Source organism: Leptodactylus fuscus, chromosome 1, assembly GCF_031893055.1.
Source record: "Leptodactylus fuscus isolate aLepFus1 chromosome 1, aLepFus1.hap2, whole genome shotgun sequence".
Lineage (NCBI taxonomy): Eukaryota > Metazoa > Chordata > Amphibia > Anura > Leptodactylidae > Leptodactylus > Leptodactylus fuscus.
This window is the reverse complement of record NC_134265.1, coordinates 193,330,224-193,347,261: the sequence shown is the minus strand read 5'-3', so window position 1 is coordinate 193,347,261 and position 17,038 is coordinate 193,330,224. Positions and strand designations below refer to the sequence as shown.

Sequence of the window (17,038 nt, the reverse complement as noted above, 5' to 3'; positions counted from 1 at the left end):
CCCAGGCCTCCGTGGCCATATCGGCCAATGAGGTGGTGGCTGGCCTAAGGGCCAAATTATCATCCCTTACTAGGGATATACTGTAGATACTGGGGTCCACCGAGATGACCTCCTGTCGGCCATGTCGGATATAAATCTGATGGTGGACCACTTTGCTGAAGCTTCTAGGACACAGCTGAAGCTTGCCTCCAGATCCATGGCCCTTACCACTGTGGCCAGACGACCATTGTGGCTGAAGCCGTGGAGGGTGGACAACGCCTCTAAACTAGGGCTTTGTTCGCTACCCTTTGAACCTGGTAGGCTTTTTGGCAAAGCCCTGGATAAAATAATGGAGGATTTGGCGGACAACTAGACGAAGAACCTTCCACAGCCACCCAAAAGAAGGAGGTCATCCTTTCGGGGTCGAGGTTCCTCCTCCAGAGGCTTCAGAGGACGTGGGCGCTCCGCCCCCCAAGGCAGGAGCAGGGGACGCGGTACTTCCCGTGACCGCAAGAGAGATCCCTGACTAGTCCACTCATGTGTCAGCTGCCTTGGGAAAAGACAGGCCCATTCTCCATCTAGGCGCCCGACGCAAAGATCCGGGAGGCTCTCAGAATGGAATAGTTGTCATCTTGACTCCGTTGGCCGAAATAACATCTTGCCCTTTTTTCAGGGCCCCAAACAACTTCATCTGTGAGTACCCGACCAGAAGGACTTTCCGGCTTTCTTGGTACCCAAGACATTAGGTGGAGGACTCAGGTTCAACGTTCTCTACCAAGACCATTTCTTCCGCAGGATCCGGTATCGCTAGAAGACCTTCAGGCCAGGTATACTCGCAGGACGGCCCGGAGTTCAGTCCAGGAGCCTGGATCAAAGGGACAAATACCTAGATGGAAGACTTGGTCCTCAAATTCCCACCCTCCCACACGGCAGACCTTCAGCTTCCCTTGTCCTCAAGGATGTCCCCTTTACTTAGACCAGAGCCAGTTACCCGTAAGGGTTGCTTGTGATTCCATCAAATCGAATCCAGTTCCGGGGATTCACCATAGACTCTCTTATCTGGAGGCACCTTCATTACAGCAAGAAGCTGCGAGTCTGGAATCTCTGTCCCTTGGGACTAAAGAAGCCCATCCAGTAGACCATCAGTACCTGGCTAGTTCAAGCCCTGTAAATCCATCTTCGCGATGGCAGGTCCTCGGTCAGGTTTACCTAGACCCTGTTGACCACAGATGCCTCCCTCACCAGGGGAGCTCATCTGGGGGAGACCCTGGTACAAGACACCTGGTGTTACCTGAAGAGAACGCGCTTACCCAGCTGGCGAGAGCCTACGAAAGTTCACGTGGAACCTCAGACGTTGGCGCCACTTCCACTGAAGAAGATGATCAGGAGCCGGATGGACAACCTGATGACAGTCTACTCAAGTCCATTCCTTTCCCAGCTGTCGGCGGTTCAATTCCCAGGTTACTCAAACATTCTACGGGACTAGCTTACCAGAGCACTGGCGACCTCAGACAAGCTGTCCCTAGACCAGGGTGCTTTCCACCATCTTTTCAAAAGATGAGGTCTCCCCGAGGTGGATCTGATGGCCACCTCAAACAGCGCCACAAGAGAGGAGCATTGTCTCCCAGTCCAGGGAGACAGCCCTCTGACGCTCTATGCCCTGTCAATACCTTGGAGGTTCAAACTGAAGAGCGTTTTTCCTCCCCGTCTGAGGATTCTGAAGGTATTGACGAAACACAGGCAGGACCAGAGCTTGGCAACAAGCACGCCATTCTGGTCAAAAGGGGCATGGTTCACCGTCTTCATTCCCATGAGGCGGAGGAACAACTGGAGGCTTCCACCAGTGTAAATTCTGGTAATCCAGAACAGTCAACCTTATCAAGTTCTGAACAGATTCAACCTCACTGCCTGGAGGTCAACCAGCCTTCAGCTGGTGAAAGAAGATTGTCCCAGGGAGTGCTAAGGACTTTGGTGCACTCAAGTGCAAAGTCAACTAACCAGAGCTATCAGAGGGTCGCCCGGGTTTTCCAGAACTGGTGTACAAGTAACCAGCGTGACCCTAACAGGGATGCAGTCTTGGAGTTCCTACAAGATGGCCTAGAGAGGGGGCTGGCACCCGCTACCCTGAAGGTACAAGTTTCAGCTCTATGCGCTCTCCTGGAGACCAGATTATCACTAGATCCTCTAATCAGACAATTTCTAAGAGGGGCTTCTAGACTTCGCCCTCAGGTGCAACCGCCCGTCCCTACTTGGGACCTTGCTGCAGTTCTACAGTGGCTCTGTGCACCTCCCTTTGAGCCCCTATCTGAAGTGGATTTGAAGTACCTATCATATAAAATAACTTTCCTATTGGCAATAACCTCCGCCAAGAGGGTTGGCGAACTACAGGCCCTAGTGGCCTCTGAACCATTTATAACCTTCTTTCCAGACAGAGTACAGTTGAAGTTCGTCCCAGGATTTTTGCCAAAGGTACCCACTTATCAGAATATCAACCAGGTAATTGTCTTACCAGCCTTTTTTCCCTCTCCCACCTCTGAGTGGGAGGAGAAGATGCACAAGTTGGACTTGGTGAGAGCATTGCAGATTTACCTGGAATGCACTGCGCCTTTCCGGAAATCAGAAAATTTGCTTGAAAGATTGTGAATGACAATCTGTTTTCCCTTAGCCCAAACAGCAGCACAAGGCTCCCTCCCTATGCTGTATTTGTACTTTTTGTACTATGTATCATGTCTGTAAAATATATGTCAGATCTTATACTTGTTACTAACACAAGGGGGAGTTGGTCTTCCGGCCTCTTATAGGGGTCAATTGCTGTTAGGTAATTAAAAATTCCACCTGTCCTAACAGCTCATAGGGGCAGAAATACCCCAGTTGTGCTGCTGTTTGGGCTAAGGGAAAACAGATTGTCATTCACAATCTTTCGTTATTCCCTTCAACTTAACTATTAATTCATATAAAAATAAAAAAGTGTACCTAAGAAATTAAGGCTACATTCACATCTGTGTCAGAGTTTCCATATGAGACTTTGTTGTAGTGTCCGCTTGAAATTGGTGAACAAAAAAGTCCTGCAAGCACAGCTATTTTGTCCACAGATTTCAATTTAAAAACGACAGACACTCGAAGGCCTCCATTATAGTTAATGGGGTCTTTCAAGATCCATATGTCATCTGTCGGTTGATCTGGTCCTCCGACGGTGTGCAGAAATTAGCCTGAAACAGTCATGATTTTGCAGTTGTGTACTTTTGTTGAAATTCAATTCGGGTTACACAAATATTGTTGCAGATGATTTAAGAATATTAAGAAGCTTTTCCAATCTCAGACATTTATAGCATATCTACTGGATCTGACAGATGTAGGTTCCACCTCTGGAATGTACACTTAAAGGTAGAACAGTCTTTGTTGAACCATAAGCACCGTCAGATAGTGAAAAAGGGTTGGTTTGAGGGCTATCTGTCTTATACTTCTTTTGTCTGTTAATAGGTCGTTCCCTTGGTTTCTATACAGCCACCTGACTATGTGCTATCCTATTAATATTATAAATGTGAAAGTTTGTGAGTTTGGATGTTTGTGGGTTTCGATGTTCGGATGTTTGTTAGTCAATCACGCAAAACCCGCTCCACCGATTTGGCTGACATTTTCCACAAACATAGTTAATACACCCCATTGCGCAATAGGCTACTTTTCGTCACAATAGCGCACATACGTTTTTCCTAGGACCCGCACAAAACCCAAACTCACATCATTATCTCTGCAATCTCACACACTTTGGACCATAGCAAGCTGAAATTTTCCACAAACATAGTTACTAGAGATGAGCGAACACTAAAATGTTCGAGGTTCGAAATTCGATTCGAACAGCCGCTCACTGTTCGAGTGTTCGAATGGGTTTCGAACCCCATTATAGTCTATGGGGAACATAAACTCGTTAAGGGGGAAACCCAAATTCGTGTCTGGAGGGTCACCAAGTCCACTATGACACCCCAGGAAATGATACCAACACCCTGGAATGACACTGGGACAGCAGGGGAAGCATGTCTGGGGGCATAAAAGTCACTTTATTTCATGGAAATCCCTGTCAGTTTGCGATTTTCGCAAGCTAACTTTTCCCCATAGAAATGCATTGGCCAGTGCTGATTGGCCAGAGTACGGAACTCGACCAATCAGCGCTGGCTCTGCTGGAGGAGGCGGAGTCTAAGATCGCTCCACACCAGTCTCCATTCAGGTCCGACCTTAGACTCCGCCTCCTCCGGCAGAGCCAGCGCTGATTGGCCGAAGGCTGGCCAATGCATTCCTATGCGAATGCAGAGACTTAGCAGTGCTGAGTCAGTTTTGCTCAACTACACATCTGATGCACACTCGGCACTGCTACATCAGATGTAGCAATCTGATGTAGCAGAGCCGAGGGTGCACTAGAACCCCTGTGCAAACTCAGTTCACGCTAATAGAATGCATTGGCCAGCGCTGATTGGCCAATGCATTCTATTAGCCCGATGAAGTAGAGCTGAATGTGTGTGTTAAGCACACACATTCAGCACTGCTTCATCACGCCAATACAATGCATTAGCCAGTGCTGATTGGCCAGAGTACGGAATTCGGCCAATCAGCGCTGGCTCTGCTGGAGGAGGCGGAGTCTAAGGTCGGACCTGAATGGAGACTGGTGTGGAGCGATCTTAGACTCCGCCTCCTCCAGCAGAGCCAGCGCTGATTGGCCGAATTCCGTACTCTGGCCAATCAGCGCTGGCCAATGCATTCTATTAGCCCGATGAAGTAGAGCTGAATGTGTGTGCTAAGCACACACATTCAGCACTGCTTCATCACGCCAATACAATGCATTAGCCAGTGCTGATTGGCCAGAGTACGGAATTCGGCCAATCAGCGCTGGCTCTGCTGGAGGAGGCGGAGTCTAAGGTCGGACCTGAATGGAGACTGGTGTGGAGCGATCTTAGACTCCGCCTCCTCCAGCAGAGCCAGCGCTGATTGGCCGAATTCCGTACTCTGGCCAATCAGCGCTGGCCAATGCATTCTATTAGCCCGATGAAGTAGAGCTGAATGTGTGTGCTTAGCACACACATTCAGCTCTACTTCATCGGGCTAATAGAATGCATTGGCCAATCAGCGCTGGCCAATGCATTCTATTAGCTTGATGAAGCAGAGTGTGCACAAGGGTTCAAGCGCACCCTCGGCTCTGATGTAGCAGAGCCGAGGGTGCACAAGGGTTCAAGTGCACCCTCGGCTCTCCTACATCAGAGCCGAGGGTGCGCTTGAACCCTTGTGCAGCCTCAGCTCTGCTACATCAGAGCCGAGGGTGCGCTTGAACCCTTGTGCACACTCTGCTTCATCAAGCTAATAGAATGCATTGGCCAGCACTGATTGGCCAGAGTACGGAATTCGGCCAATCAGCGCTGGCCAATGCATCCCTATGGGAAAAAGTTTATCTCACAAAAATCACAATTACACACCCGATAGAGCCCCAAAAAGTTATTTTTAATAACATTCCCCCCTAAATAAAGGTTATCCCTAGCTATCCCTGCCTGTACAGCTATCCCTGTCTCATAGTCACAAAGTTCACATTCTCATATGACCCGGATTTGAAATCCACTATTCGTCTAAAATGGAGGTCACCTGATTTCGGCAGCCAATGACTTTTTCCAATTTTTTTCAATGCCCCCAGTGTCGTAGTTCCTGTCCCACCTCCCCTGCGCTGTTATTGGTGCAAAAAAGGCGCCAGGGAAGGTGGGAGGGGAATCGAATTTTGGCGCACTTTACCACGCGGTGTTCGATTCGATTCGAACATGGCGAACACCCTGATATCCGATCGAACATGTGTTCGATAGAACACTGTTCGCTCATCTCTAATAGTTACTACACTCGATTGCGCAATAGGCTACTTTTCGTCACAATAGCGCACATACGTTTTTCCCAGGACCCCCACAAAACCCAAACTCATATCACCATCTCTGCAATCTCACACACTTTGGACCATAGCAAGCCACAAAATTCATATTACCCTCTACAGCAGAGGTCAGCATGCCAAGAGTGGCACTCCTGCCATATTTCACTGGCACACCAGCAGCACAGGACCTGCAAGAGTTAAATGCAGTCCGAGTCTCTTCAGTGGGCTGCTAGAGCTGAGGCATAAGGACACTCCCCTTTGAGAGGGGTGCAGGAAACCCAGGGGGTGGAGCTTAATCACTCAGGTCTGTGCCTGCTATAGTGGTCTACATCCTGCTAACATTCCCCGAGGAGGAAAGGAAGCTGCTAGCAAAGTGAAACTGAAAAACACACAGGTACATAGGATTACTGTTCTCATTAATGTCAGGCATTTGGGGTTATTAGTTTAATGTTAGTAACTCCATGTGCCTCACATTAATAGGAATAAACCCCATCATGTCCCTCATATTAACCCCTGTGTGCCTCATATAAAGGTTACTACTATGTGAGACATATGGAGGTAATAATAAAAGACCTCAATAATGAAGATACTTAATTATTACCTCCAAGTCTCTCACATATCAGTAACTCTTACACAAGGGTTAATGTGAGGGACATGATGGGGTTAATTGCTATTAATAAGAGGCACATGGAGTTACTACCAGGGGCGGATCCAGGGCCGGGCGAGCTTAGCGGGGCCCCGCGGCCCGGCCCTAACAAAATGGTCCCGGTCAGCCTCGGCATAGTCGGGCAAGTACCGGGGCCCACAGAGCCTCTGGTGGCCCCCCGGCACTTGCCTGTCAGGATTTCAGCTCATCGGCGTCCGTCCGCCGATGAGCTGAATACATACGCGATGCAGGAGCTGTGAGATCAGCTCCTGCTTTAAAGCTCCGGCCCGGCTTGCGTGTGTAGGCGCGATGACGTCATCACATCACGCTTACACACGCAAGCCGGGCCGCAGCTAAGCAGGAGCTGAGGTCACAGCTCCTGCATCGCGTATGTGACTGGAGTGAGAGAGAGGAGCGTCGGGGGAACGATGGAAGGTGAGTGATAGAAGGTGAGTGTAAGTGTTTGTTTTGTATTAAATATTAAGGTGGAAAATAATGAAGGGGGCCCATGAAACTGGGGGGCAAATGAAGGGGAGGGGGGGAATGGCATGACACTGGGGAAGATGAAGGGGGTGGGGAGAGAACGGCATGAAACTGGGGACAGAGATGGAGGGGGCCCAAAGAAACTGGGGGGCAAATGAAGGGGAGGGGGGAACAGCATGACACTGTGGCAAATGAAGGGGGGGGGAGAACGGCATGACACTGAGGCAGATGAAGGTGGGAGAATAGCATGACACTGGGGTGGATGGAGGGGGGAGAACAGCATGACACTGGGACAGATGAAGGGGCGAGAACGGCATGACACTGGGGCAAATGAAGGGGGAGAGAACGGCATGACACTGGGGCAGATGAAGGGGGGGAGAATGGCATGACACTGGGGCAGATGAAGGGGGGGAGAACGGCATGACACTGGGGCAGATGAAGGGGGGAGAACGGCATGACACTGGGGCAGAGACGGGGGGGACATGAAACTGTGGGCAGATAAAGGGGGAGAATGGCATGAAACTGCAGACAGAGATAGAGGGGGGGGGACATGAAACTAGGGGTAGATGAAGGGTGTATATGAAAATGGGGAGAGATGGAGGGGGGACATATAATTTACGGGTGACTGTAGGAGGATTATACTGTGTGGAATCACATGAATAATGAATGAGAATGGGCGGAGTCAACATAAAAGTGGGTGGGGCCTAATTTGCTGCGGCGCGCTGCGCGTAGGGCCCCGCCAAAGTCAATTGCCCAGGGCCCCGCAAACCCTGAATCCGCCACTGGTTACTACACTGTCATGCACAGGGCCAGACTTTATGTTGCTTGCTCAAGAGTATCCTGTGCCCAAAACTTACATGTACTGGTTGCAAATAAAAAATCATACCATATCGTATATCCAAGTATATTCACTTGAAATAACTCTGTCCCAAAGACACTATAACAACACCGTATAGCAGCTGAAATACAAATTACATCCAACACAAAAGTCTCATGTGCTCTCAGAATTACAGCAACAACAAGATACAAAGTTACATTTCATATCCCATACTTTATACACAGTACGAAAACCTTACTCACGCCTGTATATACCCACTTCTACGATCACCGCAGACGAAGTCGCGGGTACCAGCTAGTTTCCTATAAACCCACACTCCAGTCCTTTATACACCACAAGAGTAACATACAACCGACACAGATACTTTATATGAAAAAAATACTTTACAAATAATATAACTTTACATTATTAATAAAGCTGTATACATTACATCATTATACAACATAGATTGGTACAATACTCCACCACATACAGCTGTCTTCTTTTCTGCCCCTTACTGTGCATGTGTCGGCATGTGCTGTAGTGATGTCCCAAAAGATTCGGACTGGAAGAAGGTAAGTATGATGGGTTGGGTTAGTATCCGGTGATGTTCCGTTTCCAGAAACAAGGAAACAGAACATGACCGGAAAATGTGAAAATGTGCTTGGGCCGGTCACATAACTTCCCCAGCGATCTAAGTAAATATAGCTTTTAAGTAGGTGGGAGTATGGGGGGCTGGGTAGCTTAGGTTAGAAAGTTTGGTTTATCCCGGACAACACATTTAAGATTTTCATGGTCACATGTGAAACTTTTACTGACTAGCTCTGAAATAATGAAACTGTCTGAGTACTGCTTCATCCTCCAATCATCAGGGATGGTCAGATCTTAACGTGTGCTTGCTATTAAAGGGATGCTATCATTAAAAAGAAATTTTTTGAGACTAACACGTAGGAATAGCCTTAAGAAAGGCTATTCGTCGCCTACCTTTAGATGTCCTCTCTGCGCCGCCGTTCCATAGAAATCCTGGTTTTGGGGGGGGGCCACACGGTGGCTCGGTGGTTAGCACTGCAGCCTTGCAGCGCTGGAGTCCTGGTGTTCAAATCCCGCCAAGGGCATAAAACCATCTGCAAGGAGTTTGTATGTTCTCCCTGTGTTTGCATGGATTTCCATCCCATATTCCAAAGACATACTAATAGGGAAAAAAATGTACATTGTGAGCTCTATGTGGGGCTCACAATCTACATTTAAAAAGAAAAAAAAAGAAATCCTGGTTTTGGCCGGTATGTAAATGAGTTCTCTCGCAGCACTGGGGGTGGGCCCCAGCACTCAAATAGCATAAGGGGCGTCCCCAATGCTACGAGAGAACTCTCTACCGCCACAAAAAATGGCCGCTTACTTACTGGGTAAGCGGCCATTTTGCATGTGGCCGTGGGCATGCGCAGTCGGCTCTGCCCGAGGCCAGAGGCCTAGAAGTTTGACCCCCAGCGCTGGAAGAAGACCCATAAAGAGCCAGTTCCTGAAGAAAATGGAGGCGGCGCTGTAGAGTTCTCTCGCAGCATTGGGGACGCCCCCAGTGCTGTTTGAGTGCTGGGGCCCGCCCCCAGTGCTGCGAGAAAACTCCTTTGCATACCGACCAAAACCAGGATTTCTATGGAACGGCGGCACGGAGAAGACATAAAAGGTAGGAGAAGAATAGCCTTTCTTAAGGTTATTCCAACGTGTTAGTCGCAAAAAATAGCTTTTTAATGATAGGATCCCTTTAATTTATTGCTTTTATTCAAATTTGAATAAGGTAAGATAATCCTTTAATAGTCCCACCATGGGGAAATTCAAAATAATATGTTGCTTTCCTGGTTTGACCTGACTTATGATTGTTTTTGCTGTGATTTACTGATCTGATTTTAGTCTGCAATTACACCCATATTTTTCACTAGCTATTGGTCAGATGACCTGGGTTTAGATCTTGTTTAGACCATCCGACCTTGAGGTAGGCTCTGGTGGAGACGTCTGGGTAGCCTTAGACTTTATCAGCCAAGGCTGTGTGAGATTTAGGTAGCTTGTTCTACTATCCTCTGTTATTTTGGGATTTGCTTAAGAGGCAATTCCATATCACAAGTTCTCTGGAAAACTGTCAAACAGTTGGAGTGATTTATATGTAGCATAAGAGGTTCCCATGTAAGCAACTCTTGTATCTGGTGATGAAAAGAGGATGAGGGATAGATCAAGAAGAAACTCTTTTCCTTTGCTTTTCTGCAATTTTTGCCTGGTAGCTAAACAATGCCTACTTCAACAGTGGCTCAAACCGTATGTTCTAATGGAAAATAGTGGAGAAGCTGAAACAATATGCTGCACATAGAGGGATTGGTAACAGAATGTAATGAGAACAAACATACCAAAGGATTTTTAAGAAAGTGAAGGAGATTTATGCTACACTATTTCACAAATTTAGAAATTGAACATCTCATTCAGCCATACTTCTAGAGAAGTACTTGATGGAACAGTTCAACTCCTTCCTGTTGGTGGCATTTTTCAATTTTCGTTTTTGACTCCCTGCCTTCCAAAGCCCATAACTATTTTATTTTTTCTGTTCACAGAGCAATATGAGGGCTTAATGTTTGTGGGACAAATTTTAGGACAAATTCATAGTGGTACAATATATTATTCTGTACAATGTACTGGGAAACTATAAAAAAAATTCTGAATGAAGTGGAATTGGAGAAAAAGTGCATTTGTGCAACTTTCTTACGGTGTTCGTTTTTAATGACTTTGATTATACTTGATTATATTTTGTCCTGCAGATAGTGGAATATCCTAAATTGAGTTTTTTTCTTTCAAATGAAATGGAAAAATGAATTTTTCTATTTGTTATTACTAGAGCTTGATTCTCTATATTTGTCTTTAGAATAAAATATGGTTATATGGGATTTCCAAGTCATTGCATTTTAAATAAAAGAAACTAGTGATATGGCACTTAGGAAAATCTAGAAAATGGGTGCAAGGAAAAGAACTCATTCCATATAAACACAATACAAAAATATTGAGTACTGAAGTGAGCAAGAACTCCAATTTTATTGACAATCCAGGCAGAAATTGTGAGGTTTTGGTCAATGTGACCTTCATCAGATATCTGAAAAATATATCCAATAAAGAACAATGGTAAATAAATTGAGACATGATCCTGGATATAATAGCTGCAGGATTGTGGTATTTATATGAAGTGGCTGCTCCTCCCAATCCTGACTGTGTTTTCAACTGTTGATATCTCTGGAAATAGCATAGATAGAACTTGAACTGCCTTATTGTCACATGAAAGATGAGTATCTCCTCTTTCATATTCCAGAATCATGCCCGAGATATATCTGTTTTAAGTGACCATCCACCACCCTCTTTTCCTCTACATTACACACAAGCCTGTAGACAATGACAAGCAGGCAACAGCTCTCAATAGAGAAATAAGTGAAATACAAGATTTCACAGAAAGGAGCCAAAATGTATATTACAAAATGTATTAAATGTATTAATGATATAAATGTTTCCATAAAATCAAATTATGTTTGAAAGTCTAGTTATGGTTTAGCATATTGATTCTATGACTGTTGGAAACTTTAAACAAATGTACCCTTACAGTCAATACACCAAGCTACAAGAACTGTAGAAAAGCATCTTACTGCTGTGGAAGAGATTTCCAAGATGACATTAAAGCATTTCTGTGATAAAAGCAGGTTGCTGCGTTTCTGCAGTTGCCTGAGTAACTACTAGATAGTGTACAAAAAGAGAAAAATATGGCCCACACATCCCAACCTTATACATTGATCTAGTGCTTCTCAGCAAATTTTACAATACTAAACATGAGGTTCTTAGTATACATATTGATAAATGTGCATAAGCCCACTAGCCACTTCACGGCAACCTCTATATAGTGGGTCCCTACTCTACTGGGTGCAGCGCTGCACAGCGACTGCCACCACCACAATACAGCGCCCACAGGGAGAGCGACCCAGTGTTCCGGCAACACCCTTGCCACCAGACCAAGCCCCCAGGCTCTGGGCCGCGCCGCCCCACGGGCCCGGCGCCGCAGGAGCAGCAGACACCACACAGCACCGCACCGTGTGAACAGATCTCAAAAATTCACCTTACCATATTGCCCCAGTCAGAGGACTGAGAGTTAGTAGGTGGGTCCCTTTTTGCAGTCTCCAGCTAATTAAAAACACCTGGGCAAAATGGGGGGAGTGTTGGTATCAAGGCAAAAAACAAAAAAAATGGTGAAGGAAGAAACTTTATTAAAGTGATGACGTATGATAAATCTGTCATATTCTCAGACTGCCTAATCTAACTTTGCACCTCCTATTATTGGCTCAAAAGTTTTTTGTGCATTTTTGGCAAAAGGAATTGCAATTTAGGCCATGCCTCTTTCCTGATAGGTCACATGTCTTTTCTACACAAGATGGAGAAGTGTCTAAAAAAAAAAAGTCTAAAACACTTGATAAATATGGTCTACAGTATGTTAGACAATTTTTTGGTGAAAATTGTGCCAGAATTCTCATCAATGTAATTATTCACCTCAGTTTTTATTTGTAAAAATATGAACAGAGACCTGCTCTATTTGACTTGTTTTATGAATAGTGCTTTTACAATTTTATGAGTTAGTGAAAAAAATAGAATATAGAAGTAATTTGAGCTTTGTCTGTCACTGATCAAACTCAATAAAAAAGAATAGCAATTTTTTAATTTTAAACGTACCCTAACCTCTTAAAGACCAAGCCAAGTTTCGTTTTTTGTGTATCTGTTTTTTTCTCCCAACCTTCCAAGAGCCATCTTTTTTTTTTTTCTTTCCGTCCACAGAGTCATATGATTGCTTATTGTTTGCTGGACAAATTATACAAATTGGAAAAAAATCTGAATGAGGTGAAATTGGAAAAAGAATAAATAATGTCCCAATTTCATATGGGTTTCATTTTACAGCATTCACTGTTTGGTAAAATGACATGTTACCTGTATTCGATGGGTCAGTAGGATCACAGCGATACCAAATTTATATAGTATTTGTAATGCTTTGATACCTTTTAAAAAATGTTGCAAAATAGAAACTAACTTTTTCATATTTACGGGTATGGAGTATTGAGCTGGCTATGACATCTTTTTTGTGTGGGACAAGATGATGTTTTTTATTGATACCATTTGGGGGAAGATCTAATGGTTTAATCACGTTTTATTTAATTCTTTTTAGGCAGAAGTGTTAGAAAAGAAAAATTGCCGTTTGGCTATTTAGATTTTTTTTCCCAACTACACCGTATGGAATAAATATTTTAATATTCTAATATTTCGGCTATTTTTGAGCACGGGATACATAAAGTGTTTATGTATACTTTTTTATTCACTTTTATATGTTATCTAGGGAAAGGGGGAGATTTAAACTTTTGTGTTTGTACAGTTTTTTTCATACTTTTTAAAACTTTTTTTTTCTTTTACGTTTATGTTCAGACTCCCTAAGTACCTTGAACCCTAGGGAGTCTGATCGCTCATACTATTTACTGCAATACTTATGTATCACGGTGAATAGTAAAATCCACTCACTTTTATTACATGCTGTTATGGCAATGACAAGCATCGGAGCCTTCAATAAGCCTTCAATCACCGTCCTACAATGATGTACCAGAGGAAACAGTTAAAAAAAACCTTGTGTGTCATAGGGAAAGCCAGCCAGGATGTCATTTATTGTTCCCCAGCTGCAATGGCAAACCCTCAGAGACCCCCTCTTGAGTCCCCCTGAGTTTGTGAGTTACCCAAGGGGGTGAAGGAGTAAAGCAGTGTTGCCTCCTATCTTCCCAGATGATGTGATTGCTATTGATCATTTTACAAATAAACAAATAAATAAAAGTAACTTTTAATCCATATGAAAATGAGCTGCTCAGTGCACTTGGCGTGTAACCACATCTGGACCATCTATTTTACTCCATCAACACTGCAAACTGGGAGCTGTCAATCTTTATAATAGGAGGTGACAGCTATAGATGGCAACCATAGGCAAAAGTGATGCTCAGACAGGTGTGGTCATGCCCCAAAAGGTTCACTTGCATACAACATTCCCATATACTCACACAGGGGTGCTGTTAACTTTTGAAATATGTTATCCACTGGTTGCCCATCATGTAAGAGACCACATTTCTTGTAGAAAAATGGTACTGAAAGGGAACAACCCATAAACATCTTTGTTGTAGAGTAGTCACTAGCTGGTCAGTCTTGTCTGAACTTTTCACACGCTTTATCTTTATTTTTTAAACATATACTGTATAAAGGACCAATGCAAACATGTACAACTACCAGATACAAACCACATAAATCTGTAAAAATGAAAAAACGGGACATCTGGTGACCTTATTAAAAAAAAAGAAAAAAGAAATATATATATATATATATATATATATATATATATATTCAGTCAATATAAAGAACTGAAATGATTTCCACTCTGTTTATACTTCGAATACGGTCTGGGACATTTCACACCTGTTACAATTGAAATGCACTTTACAAAGGACCAAAGCACATTTAGGCTCCGTTCTCACGGAGTAACGCGCCGCTCATTTAGACATGTATACATCGATTTCAATGGGTTCCGGCTTATACGCGCTACACATTGAAAATAATGGGAGACTTTGTGACCCATTGATTTCAATGTGTTACACGCGTAAGCCAGCACCCATTGAAATCAATGGGATCTGTTTTAAAGAGCTGCGCTCTGACACGTGTATACGTGTCTAAATGAGCGGCACGTTACTCCGTGAGAACAGAGCCTTAGGGTCCATTCACTTGGAGGAAAATGGTGAGGAATTTGATGTAGAATTTTCAACACTGAAAAAAAAGCCTCCCATTGATTTCAATGGTTTCTGCTAGCTTTTTTTTCCACTACTGGAATTTTCGACTAGTGGAAAAAAAAGCTAGCAGAACCCATTGAAATCAATGGGAGGCTTTTTTTCAGTGTGGAAAATTCCACACCAAATTCCTCACCATTTTCCCTACAGGTCCATTCACACAGAGTTTTTTGGTGAGGAAAAAATCTGCCTCAGGAATTAGAATTTTTTTTTTCCTCCAGCACAGTGTATGGACCTTGAAAAAACTGCTAGCGGTTTTTTCAACATGTTTTTTGTCAATTCCACGTGGATTTTTCGCCTCCCATTGACTGCGTTGTTTTTTGCAGGCGGAATCCACCTGAAGGAAGCTTTTTTTGCGCTAGTGGAAAAAAAAGAGCTAGCAGAACCCATAGAATTCTATGGGGAGGCGTTTTTTTTCCACCTGGATTCTGACATGGATTCAGCGTCAAAATCCTCGCCAAAAAACTGTGTGAATGGACCCTAAAAGTAGTAAAATAAAGAAATGGCCATCAGCCAGATGTTTATCTAAAAAGAAATGTAATTTAGTGTTGTTGTTCATTTAGCAATATGTGATGTATTGGGTCTTATTCACATATGCCAATCACATGTCACAGACATCACACTGCCATTTTAAAAGCAATGAGAGTGAGTCTATTCACATGTCCATTTTTTTGACAAACTGTTTTACAGGTTCATCAAAAATACATGTTCTATCTTTGATTTGACAGACACATGACCCATATTGAAGTCCGTTTTTAATTACCTTCAACAGGGATTTGCGTCCAAGTGGTGGCCGTTAAAAATGGATTAGGGGTTTTGGTCAAAAAATAAAAACAGTATCTGTTCTTATAACGGTCCGTTTTATATGGATGTTAAATGAATGACACTTGGCTGTTATAAATTGTAAAATGGACACAGAATGGATGAAAAATGGATGCACAATGGGTGGTAAAAATGGACTGATTCATCCATTTTTCACAGCCAAGAAAGAGACATGGTTGTGTGACTAAAGCATAACTGATGTGCAAAAGCTTGAACTTGATGGATATATCACTCAGCACCTCCAGTTTTCCAGAAGTACACCAGAGTTACATTTCTATACTGTTATAAATAAAAATGGGTGTTTGAGATGTTAACACGTCCCTCTTAGAACTGTAATTCACAACAACTTTTACTAAAATTATATTTGCATTTCCTTGACTACTTTGTATAAGAGGCAGAAAACACTTGCCTGACAGGCTGCCAAACAAAGTCATTTCCTAAATCATGACTGACACTCAGGACCATACTGAGTACAAGAAAGCTAAGGCCGGGCCCCACTATTGTAGATTTACTATTGGAGATACTGGCATAGAAATGGTGCAGCTTTGGCAAAGTTTGGCACATCAAGTTTCTAATTTTAAAGTGTTTTGATCTGATCTGCTAGACATGTAGGTGTGCATTATATGAAAATAGGGACGTGGTTTAAATGCGCTACAATGAGCCAAAAATTCTCCAAAATAGCTAACTAAAAGGTGGTAACTGATACTAGAGAGTGTTAAGATATTCAGATTGCCTGTCTAAATTTGCACTGTCTAACCCGTGAAACCCATTTGTGTGCCGGATTTTCCTGCCTGAACATTATTCTGGGAGAGGAACTCCTGGCATTATAGCTATCTATCCCTGCCTCCCAGCAACTGTCCCAAGGTGGTCATAGTATGGATAAATCCAGAACACACTTGGACTGAGTTTCATCGGTGAAACTCAGTCATGTGAGTACAGGATAAGTATCGAAAAATCTGGGCCATAGTCTTTCCTTGTTTTTGAAACAGTGCATGTAGCCTTAGAGTTATATGTTGTATTTGCAGACCGTTAGCAACCTTCAAAGTAATAATAAATGGGCTACTCTGGTGACCATACTAACTATACACACTAGCAGATTATCCAAGCTGCGTTATGTTATTTGGTGAGGTCAGGGTATGAAATCTGTCTTGACTTCTGACTGAGTGATTTACTTGTGGTCCAAATTTCCAGGTGATACCGTATCTTCATCATTTGATGAATGCACATCTGTATCTACAAATGTAAACACTTGTGATAGTGACGGTTATGCCGAAGAATATGTGGTAGATTGTATTTCAGTCAGCTATGTGATAATTTCTGTCCTTCTACAACTGAAACATAAATGAAGTTGTATGTTCCTGCCACAAGTGGCTTATCACTGCTGATCAAACAAAGAAAGAAACTTTTTTTTGCAGGTCACATCCCTTTCAAACTGACGTTGAGCCATGTCTAGGAGCATAATGCAAATATTTCCAGTACAGAGTGCTACATGTTAAGAAAGCACAAGCTGCACACAGTTATACCAT

The 17,038-nt window shown here is 43.7% G+C and overlaps 1 protein-coding gene across 1 annotated transcript in view; it reads right to left on the bottom strand.

Annotated features, from left to right (window-relative positions):
- KLF2 (KLF transcription factor 2) overlaps positions 1-16,240 on the bottom strand; it is a 43,637-nt gene extending 27,397 nt beyond the window's left edge. Inside the window, exon 1 of the mRNA XM_075280764.1 lies at positions 16,236-16,240. The gene's annotated coding sequence lies outside the window, so the exon portion shown is untranslated. The remainder of the gene's footprint in view (positions 1-16,235) is intronic.
- Between the last annotated feature and the right edge of the window lie 798 nt (positions 16,241-17,038).